This window comes from Bos indicus x Bos taurus, chromosome 11 (genome assembly GCF_003369695.1).
Source record: "Bos indicus x Bos taurus breed Angus x Brahman F1 hybrid chromosome 11, Bos_hybrid_MaternalHap_v2.0, whole genome shotgun sequence".
Classification (NCBI taxonomy): domain Eukaryota; kingdom Metazoa; phylum Chordata; class Mammalia; order Artiodactyla; family Bovidae; genus Bos; species Bos indicus x Bos taurus.
In genome coordinates, this window is record NC_040086.1 from 92,992,221 (window position 1) to 93,003,110 (window position 10,890).

Below are 10,890 nucleotides of genomic sequence, written 5' to 3' on the forward strand. Positions count from 1 at the left end.
TTCCAGTGGTCATGTATGGATGTGAGAATTGGACTGTGAAGAAAGCTGAGTGCCAAAGATGATGCTTTTGAACTGTGGTGTTGGAGAAGACTCTTCAGAGTCCCTTGGACTGCAAGGAAATCCAACCAGTCCATCCTAAAGGAGACCAGTCCTGGGTGTTCATTGGAAGGACTGATGCTGAAGCTGAAACTCCAATACTTTGGCCACCTCATGCGAAGAGTTGACTCACTGGGGGCAGGAAGAGAAGGGGACGACAGAGGATGAGATGGCTGGATGGCATCACTGACTCAATGCACATGAGTCTGGGTGAACTCCAGGAGTTGGTGATGGACAGGGAGACCTGGTGTGCTGTGATTCATAGGGTCGCAAAGAGTTGGACATGACTGAGTGACTGAACTGAACTGAACTGAATATTTGAATATTTAGAACAAAAACTTACTACTTTCTTTTTCATTTTATTTATTTATTTATGTCTGTGCTGGGTCCCGTTGCTGCATGGGCTTTCCTCTAGTTGTGGCTAGCAGGGCTATGGTGTGAGGGCTTCTCATTGTGGTGCCTTCTCTTGTTGCAGAGCATGGGCTCTAAGGTGCATGGGCTTCAGCAGTTGCAATTTCCAGGCTCTAAAGAACAGGCTCAGTAGTTGTGGCACATGGGCTTATTTGCTCCCTGGGAGGTGGGATCTTCCCAGACCAGGGGTTAAACCTGGGTGTCCTGCAACGGCAGGTGGATTCTTAACCACTACACCACCAGCGAAGCCCAAGATATTCATAGTTTCTTAATCAGAAAAATCAATATATCAAGAGAATAAATCTTAGTAACATTTCTGATAATGTGACTATTTGGAGGAGCACTCATAGCTCAGTTGGTAAAGAATCTGCCTGCAATGCAGGAGACCCTGGTTCAATTCCTGGGTTGGGAAGATCTGCTGGAGAAGGGATGGGCTACCCATTCCAGTATTTTGGGGCTTCCCTTGTGGCTCAGCTGGTAAAGAATCTGCCTGCAATGCGGGAGACCTCAGTTCAATCCTTGGGTTGAGAAGATCCCCTGGAGAAGGGAATGGCTACCCACTCCAGTATTCTGGCCTGGAGAATTCCATGGACTATACAGTCCATGGGGTCTCAAAGAGTCTGACACGACTGAGTGACTTTCACTTTCACTTTCCTGAACCAAAAACCTAGAATCTGAGCATCTAGAACATGTGACCCAAATGGAATTGCTTAAATAAATCTTTAAGAACAAACTACTCTGAGACTTAGGAAGTCTCAACTGAACTTTGTGGCTACTGAGGAGCACTGATGAAATCCAATGCTCACTTTTGTCCCACCACCGCCACCACCACCTCTGGACAAGTGAGCAGGAGAGGATCCTGATGAGAGAACCTCATTCATAGCAACCCCTTGTATGGAAGCATCTTGATCCATGAGGGAACCCAACAGCCTCTTCCCTTTCAAAATAAGAAAAAAAGCAGGCAGAAGGGGAATTAACAAATTTGATCAAGAAAGAACTTAAGAGATATCTTCCCACAGAGAATTGAGAAGAGCTCAGACAAATCATAAGTTCCTAAGAACACAAGGGAAAAGTTTAGTTTCTCCTGTAGGGAGTGGCTTGGACTTCGTTTACCTTTCTCCTTCTTGGATTTTATCCCCTGATCTCTGTAGTTTCTTGAAGTAGATATTCTTTAAAATCCTAATAATGGCAATGGGCTTCTTTTTGTTATAGGCTAGAGATTAAGGAAGGCGGCATCTTGGTCAAATTGCCCTTCACATCTTCTCCCACGACTCCTCCAAACCCTGACCAGAGGTCAAGGACATGAAGAACTATAGCAGCAGCATCTCAGGCTTTATCCTCCTGGGCATCTCTTCCAACCCCCAGATGCAGAAACCCCTCTTTACTGTATTCCTCGTTATGTACCTGGTCACCCTGGTGGGGAATGGACTCATCATCCTGGCCATCCACTCTGACTCCCGGCTCCACACCCCTATGTACTTTTTCCTCAGCAACCTGTCCTTCACAGATATCTGCTTCACAACAGTCATTGTGCCCAACATGCTGGTGAACTTACTCTCAGAGACAAAATTCATCTCCTATGTGGGCTGTCTGGTCCAGATATACTTCTTCATGGCCTTGGGGAACACTGACAGCTACCTGCTGGCCTCAATGGCCATAGACAGGCTGGTAGCCATCTGCAACCCCTTCCATTATGATGTGGTCATGAGCCCACGGCGTTGCCTCCTCCTGTTGCTGGGTTCATGCACCATCTCTCACCTGCACTCTATGATGTATGTGCTACTTATGTCCCGCCTGTCTTTCTGTGCCTCCCATGTCATCAAGCACTTCTTCTGTGATACGCAGCCTGTGCTCAAGCTCTCCTGCTCTGACACAACTACCAACCAGATGGTGGTGATGACCGAGAGCCTGGCTGTCATTGCCACCCCTTTCCTGTGCATTCTCTTCTCCTACCTGAGAATCATCATCACAGTGCTCAAAATCCCCTCTGCAGCTGGGAAGTGGAAGGCCTTCTCCACCTGTGGCTCCCAGCTCACTGTGGTGGTCTTCTTCTATGGGAGTGTCATCTATGTGTATTTTAGGCCACTGTCCATGTACTCAGTGGTGAAGGACCGGGTAGCCACAGTTATATACACAATAGTGACGCCCATGTTGAACCCTTTCATCTACAGCCTAAGAAACAAAGATATAAAGAGGGGTCTGAGGAAATTAAGGAGCAGAATTTAGTCATAGAAAGAATAACAAGAGGGAATGTCATAACTGGGAGATGACCTAAGAGATGATCAGGTACTTAGATGGTACTAAGAGATGAGTACCATTTTTCACATGGTACTCAAAGAGGTAATGAGAGCTGGTCTTGAATCACAGTAAGAGCATTGACATGGAAGCCAGATCACTTGGTCTCTATCAATCACTTTGCACAAATGTATGTTCAATCCCAGGCCAAATACTGCTAGGAATCTAGATGCAGGAAAACATTTCCTGCCATTCATATATTGGATAAAACTATCCCCAAGTAACTCTTCTATATGCTTCACACTGGCTAGTGTTCCAGAAACTATAAAATTTTGCTATTTTTAAATAAGAAATAACATAGATTTGATAGAAAATTATCAAAGACTTCTTGGAGGGATGATGTAAGATTGTTCTTCAGGAGTGTTTCAATTTTGAGAATTGAAGATTCAATAAAAGAGGAATTAGGCAGAATATTTCAAACATTAAAAACCAGTTTTCTTAAACCATAGAAAAAACATATTTGAATTAAAGACCTAAATGTAAGGCCTGAAACAGTAAAACTTCTAGAGGAAAACATAGGCAGACCACTCTTTAACATAAATTGTAGCAATATTTTTTGAGATTTGTCTCCTAAAGCAAAAGGAACAAAAGCAAAATTTTTAAATGAGACCTAAGTGAACTCAAAAACTTTTGCACAGCCAAAGAAACCATCTACAAAATGAAAAGACAACTTACTAAATGGGTGAAAATATTTGATTAACATCCAAAATACATAAATGGCTCATGCAATTCAATATCAAAAAAACAAATAATACCATAAAAATGGGCATAAAACCTGAATAGACGTGTTTCCAAACAAGATACACAGATGGCCAACATGCACATGAAAAGATGTTCAACAGCTCTAATCATCAGGGTATGCCAATCAAAAACACAATGAGATATCACCTCATACTTTTCAGAATGTCAATTATCAAAAGGTCTACAAATAGCACATGTTGGCAAGGATGTAAAAAAAGGATCCCTAGTACACTGTTGCTGGGAACATAAATTGGTGCAGCCACTCTAGAAAATAGTACAGCATCTACTCAAAAACCTAAAAATAGAACTATCATATAATCCAATATTTCTATTCCTTGAACTATATCAGAAAAATAAAAACACTAATTCAAAAAGAAACATCCATCTCAGTATTCACAAGAGCACTATTTACAATAGCCATGATATGGAAGCACCAAGTATCCCTAAACCAATGAATGAGTAAAGAAGATATGGCATATATATACAATGAAATACTACTTGTCCATAAAAAAGAAGAAATGCTGCCATTTGCCACAGTGTGGATGGACCTATATGGTATTATGCTTAGTGAAATAAGCCAGGCAGACAAAGACAACTACTTTAAGTTATCACCTTTATGTGGAATCTAAAAAATAAAACAAATGAATGAATATTGCGGGGAGCCGGTGAGGCATTCCACTCGTGACAAAGGTCATGAGGAAGGAGGCTCGGCATACGCAAAGGCGGGATCGAGCCTCAGGAGTCCCCCCGGATATTCTCGAGCATTTTCCCCCAAAAAACCAGAGTCTGCCTACTTTATTGCTTTGTGCTCTCACCTCTGACTTTACTGGGGGCTGTCCCCTACCACCATCTCGCTCTCTCTCTGTCAAAGAGTTAACTTACAGCTCCAATTAATAAAGTTCCTGGGCAATTAGGAGTGTTTAAATCCAAACCCCTCTGATGGCTCTCTAACTCGCCTGACAAGTTTACCCGGACTCCTGCAGCTATGCATACGATTGTTTACAGTCTCCCAGCCTCGAGAGGCATGGGAAGCTTAAGATATTCAAATAGCTTAGAGCCTCTCAGAGAGTTAAAAACTGTCAGAATAAACTAGTAAAGGATTTCATTGATGAGTCAATGCTTGTTGCCAAGTTTTCACATCCCCTGAATTGTATCCTTGAATATGTATCAATTAATAGTGGGTATGTAGAAAAAATAAGTAGTGGCCTTGGTGTTAGTAACTTTAGACCCTTAAGGTAATAAATTCTTTCTTTGTTGTAAACCCATTACACATCCGCCCTATAGGAATGCAATTTTATCTTTGGAAGATGGTGCCAAACCTTGAAATAATTACTCTTAGAGAAAGTAAGTCTTTGTTGATAAGTCCTTGTCAAGAGTCATAAAATGTTAGTAGGCCTTCTGGCCAGAAGATGATGTAAATCACCTAAACCATTTGTATACGATACATTTGCAGGAAAGAAACCTTGGTTTTTGATAAGAACCAAAGACTGCTGACTTTGCATCCCCTATTATCTTCTATGTGTAACTTAGGGTATAAAAGCCCCTGTTAAAAATAAAGCTGCGGGCCTTGTTTACCAGCGCTTGGTCTCCCCATGTCATTCTTCCCTTTAACTTCCAGCTGAGTCTCCATCTGGAGCGCGGAACCCACCACGCTTACTAATCATGCCTGGGCTTCTAAGACCCACTCGAGAAGGAGTCTAGGGTGAGACACCTTCCGCTATTCGAGAGGGCGCCTGCGGCCTACGTAAGTGGTGCAAACTTCTTGTCTTGAAGTTTTATTGGTCTCCCGCGTAAACCAAGCTACTCAGCTTCTTTTCTCCACTGAATTTTCCTACTGAGCTATCCTCATTCTATTGTTCTCTATATCTCTAATTAGCATATAAATAGTCGCCTAGGCTGTCTCTCCTTCGAATACCCTGGATCAGCTGGGGCTGGTCCCCGGCAGAATATAACAAAAGAGAAACAGACTCACAGAGAACAAACTAGTGGTTACCAGTGGAGTAAGGCAAGGGGTAAGGGGCAAGATAGGGGTAGAGGATTAAAAGATACAAACTACAATGTATAAAATAAATAAGTAACAAAGATATATTGTACAGCACAGGAAACTATAGCCATTATTTTGTAGTAACTTTAAATTAGCATAATCTATAAAAAATACTGAATCACTATGTTGTACACCTAAAACTAATATAATAAATCAGCTCAACTTTAATAAAACAAATAGTGGAAATCATCCAAGCTGGTAAAAGCAATAAACATTGGAATTTCTTTGAGAGACAGAGAAAACCTCTTATTGGGGCTTTTTAAACTTGAGAATAGGGAGGCTAGGATGGGAAAATAGAGGCTACTGTCAGCAGACAGCCACTACAGTCACCCCCAAGGATGAACCCTGAGCAGACTCGGATGAGAAAGCACAGGATACTGGTCCCAGATAGCTGAGGTTCATAGCAAAGGAATGATTTCCAAGAGCCCAGACTTTTGCATTTTCCCATACATAGAAAATGGGATTCCCAGGTGGCTCGGTGGTAAAGAATTCACCTGCCAATGAAGGAGCCTCAAGAGACACGGGTTTGATCCCTGGGTCAGGAAGATCCCCTGGAGGAGGAAATGGTAACCCACTCCAGTATTCTTGCCTGGAGAATCCCATGGACAGAGTCCAAGCAGTTACAAACAGTGGGACACTACTGAGCAACCGAGCAAGATACATAGAAAATGGTAAATCCATTAACTCAAGATGCCTGATTTTCTGTAATTAACAGTAATCTTTTGATATTCTGAAAACCTGATCTGTGTTACAAAAGCTACTATATATCCTGAGCTCCCAGTTGCAGTTTTGGAGCAGTCTCTCTGAATGATCTGAGAGGCTGAGTCCTGGACTTAAGTCTTCAGTTTTGTGTGCTGAGTAAAATATAATTCTCAACTTTCAGGTGGTGCATTTGTTTCAGTTGACATCAGGCAGCAAAATAAATTTTTGCCTTTCCTGTGTACAATAAGTCATCTCTAGCTACTTACAAAAAGATATATATTGATAGGTGAAATAAACCATGATAAATATAGGCAGTGGAATAGTATTCAGCTATGGTGGCTCAGACAGTAAAGAATCTAACTTCAATGCAGGAGACCAGGGTTAGATCCCTGAGTCAGGAAGATGCCCTGGAGAAAGGAATGGCTACCCACGCCATCATTCTTGCCTGAATTCCATGGACAGAGGAGCCTGGCAGGCTACAGTCCATTGGGTCCCAAAAAGTCGGACACTACTGAGCAACTAATACTTCACACTTTCACTTTTTACAAGAAGAAATGAGCTACCCACCCATGAAAACACATGGAAGAACCTTCAGTGCAAATACTAACTGAAAGAAGCCAATGTGAAAAGGCTACATTCTAGATGATTCCAACAGTGTATTCCAGAAAAGGCAAAACTACAGAGACAGTAAAAAGGATCAGTAGGTGCCAGGGGTTGGGGAAGGAAAGAATGAATAGATGGAGCACAGGAATTTTAGGCAGTGAAATTATTCTCTATGATACTATAATGAAGGATACATGTCATTATATTTTTGTTAAAACCCACAGAAGGTACACCACCTAGAACAAAGCCCAATGTAAAACTATGGGCTTTGGGTAAGATGTGTCAATGTAAGTTAATCAGTGATACCAAATACACCCTGTGGTGAGGAAGGGTGATAATGGGGGCTATATGTATATAAGGCCAGGGGATACAGGGGACTCTCCATACTTTCTGATGAATTTTTCTGTGAACTTATAACCTAACCTATAAAGTCAATTTAAAGGGGAAAATTGGAAAAAATGTATCTAAAAATTGTGTTTGCTCTGCCACTTATACTTGAGAACAGTGTGGATTAGAGAAGTTAAATAACTTGCTCCAATGTGCCCATATAATAACTGATGGAACTGGAATTCAAAAACGATAGTCTGGCTTAAGATAATGAAGCAATAAAATGTTTAAGAAAGGCGAACAAAATCAAAATTAGACTCAAAGGAGATTAACTCTTGCAGAGTTCACATAACTTGTTAGAGGCAGAGCCGGTATTTGAATCTATTAAGTCTGGTTCCAGCTTCCCTGGTAGCTCAGACGGTAAAGAACCTGCCTGCAGTGCAGGAGACCTGGGTTCGATCCCTGGGTTGGGAAGATCCCCTGGAGGAAGGCATGGCAAACCACTCCAGTATCCTTGCCTGGAGAATCCCATGGACAGAGGAGCCTGGAGGGCTAACAATCCATAAGGTTACAAAGAGTCGGACATGACTGAGCAACTAAGCACAAGTACAAGTCTGGTTCCAGAGCTTGTAGCTTAATCTCTTCCCTATAACATGACACCTGCACCTAGACACAGTCATCCATGCAGACGAAAAAACTCAGAGATGTCAGAGGCCATCACCTCTCCTTCCAGCTACATGCTGACATGCACAGGAGCACAGGCAGGTACAGAGAGCACATAGAGTGTACTAGCACGCACATGTACATAGCACACATGCATGTGCATGAACACGCCACCACCCCTATGGCTCCATGGTCCTACTTCCCTTCCAGGTGTAGAGGCTACATCTCTACAGCCAGGCTCCCTAGTCTCCTGGGCACAGAACTCAGTGAGGGCATCAGGACTGTTCTCTCCTGGGAGAGCTGCAGCACCGATGCCCACAGAGGTCTGGCTTGAGGGGGAGGATACTCCCTCTGGGTCTCCCTCTTATCAACAGTTCTCACTGTAGGTAGAGAGAAGAATCAGTGCACTTCTGACGTTAGATCTCACTGAAACCTGCCTCCTTCCTCAGATTCAGAGCCTGATCATAACCCGCTGGCAGGATCCCAGGCCTGATCAGGACCCTGAATCTCCCCTGTCAAGCCCACAGGTAGGCAGGCTAAGGGGTCTCTGGGAACAGAGACCATGGGTTAACATGTTCATGTGATCTTTTCCTAATCCTTTCTTCTCTTCTTCATCTCAAAAGCCAGGAAACACTTCCTCTTCTCTATTTTTTCCTCTCTCTCCTTATAATTGCGTATCACACAGAGTAGAATCTACTCTGGCCCCTGCCTTAAGGGGCATAGCCCATATACTACAATCCAGAACCACAGAGTTATCTTTTTCCGGAAAGGAGTCAGCAGAGGAACAAGTGAACAAAAAGTTAGGACAACACAAGTGTCAAGAGGATACACCCTGAATCTGGCTCCACCATCACCTACCTGTGTGGCCTTTAGCAGGTCACTTCAGTGCCCTCTGCCTCACTTTCATTACCTGTAAAATGGGGTGCTGTAAAGACTAAATGTCTTAATGCACGTGAAGTTTTCAGAGCAGTGTGTGGCACATGTAAGCACTGTGGAATTGTTAGCTATTATATGACCATGATGAGAATATACATGGGAAGAGGCTGCAATGACTTGGGGGCCTCAAGGTGGAGAAATCTGTGGGAGACATGGCCAGCTCAGCAGGGAAACACAAGAGATTTGTTTTCAAGAGAGCCACTTTAAGTACCTCTGATGGATCAGTATGTTGGGACAGAGGGAAGACAGTTACACACAAAAAGGATTTCCATAGGCGTGTTTGAAAAGTCCACTTGTCTTGACATCTAGAATTGAACAGCTGAGAAGGACTACATAAAGCTTTAACTAAGAGTGAAAACTATGCAGAAAGGAGAGATTTCACAAAGATGAGGAAAGAAAGATCATCCTGAAAAGGGCCCTGCAGACCCTCATCAGGACTTCCCTGTTAAGGAGACTATACACATATGATCTTCATGCTGTCAGTGGGAAGGTGCAAGATAAAGAGAAGCTGAATTCAAAAAAAAAAGTGGGTTCTGGAAAGATTCTAAAATCAGGTCCTGGTGCTCCAAGAGCACAGAGCTGCTGTTGGCTTAGAATCTGCCAGAGCTGAGGTACAGAGTCTCCACAACCATTTCCCCATAAAGGTGAGGAACACACAAGCCTAAGGCTTTGGAACTGGAACAGCAGGAAGGAAGGAAAATGAAAAGGTCCTGATGTGTGGGAGCAAAGGATGGAGGAGGAGGAGGAGCAGGTCAGCAAGGAGGCTGAAGGCAGTTGGCAGGCAGAGGAGGGCTGCTGACAAAGGACAGGCTGGCTTAGCTCCCCACCAAAGATATGGAGAATTCCAGGTTCAAGACCAATAAGGATGGTTTGGGGAAGAAGTCTGATAAAGTACTTTGAAACACACAATTTGAAATCAAGCATACCTGAGTTTGAATTTGCTTTATACCAGTTGAGTGGTTCTCTGAAATTAAGTTCTTTATAAAATGGGGAAATAATACTACTAACATCCTAGTTCTATTGTGAGGATTACATGAGACAAGAGCTAGGTGCAGAACCTGTCCAATAAATGCTAACTGAATTTTCCCCAGTTTAGTCACTCTTCAGCTGTCCTTGCTCCTTCTGGGGAGCAGCATGGATGAGGTATAGCTTGGCACCCAAATATTACTCACTAAACATATGTATATTCTGTTCATAAAGGGCATTCTCTGCTCCAACTTTGGACTCCCTGGTTTCATGTGGCTGATAGCTTGGAGACGGGTACTGTTTTAGCAAGGAAGAGAAATCAACCAGTAATGACAAATGTCCACTAAGTAGAAAATGCTAAGGAAGAAAAATTGAAATGTATAGAAATAGTCTCTTTGTGCTATCAAGGAAGATAGTAAATACCTTTTACGGGTGGATAGTGTGATTTCAAAGGCTTGCAAAGTTTCCAGTCCCTCCTGGTCCTTCCCAACTAGTACCTGATGACAAGCCCTACCAATCATTAAAATATCATTATTCTAGCCTCTTGTCACAGCAGTAACATTAAACACCTGTGGAAAGAGTCACCAAACTCTTCTACTCAACTATATTTATTTTGCCAGTGACATAAAATGTTTTGTTACTAACCATAATCACTTTTATTTACAAAGTCCTATACCATGTAAAAGTGTGTAAGCACATATTATTTTGTTTAAATAATAAGCAAGTAGTGGGGTCGCTGAGGGTCAGACACGACTGAGTGACTTCACTTTCAATTTTCACTTTCATGCATTGGAGAGGGATATGGCAACCCACTCCAGTGCTCTTCCCTGGAGAATCCCAGGGACAGGGGAGCCTGGTGGGCTGCCATCTATAGGGTCACACAGAGTCGGACATGACTGAAGTGACTTAGCAGCAGCAGCAGCAGTGAAATAAGGTATATAATTAATAATAAAATTGAGTGTGCATAACCTAATCAATTTATTATAGTTGTGCTTTTGAAAATAATGAAAAGTGCTTCCATTTTTATTTTAAAACTATGAATCAAAACCCCATGCTTCTTAATCATCACAACGCCTTGATAAAGAAGCATCCTGCTGCTGCTAAGT

At 42.6% G+C, this 10,890-nt stretch overlaps 1 pseudogene; it reads left to right on the forward strand.

Annotated features, from left to right (window-relative positions):
- Positions 1-1,711: 1,711 nt before the first annotated feature.
- Positions 1,712-2,733, forward strand: LOC113900796 (annotated as a pseudogene).
- Positions 2,734-10,890: the final 8,157 nt, after the last annotated feature.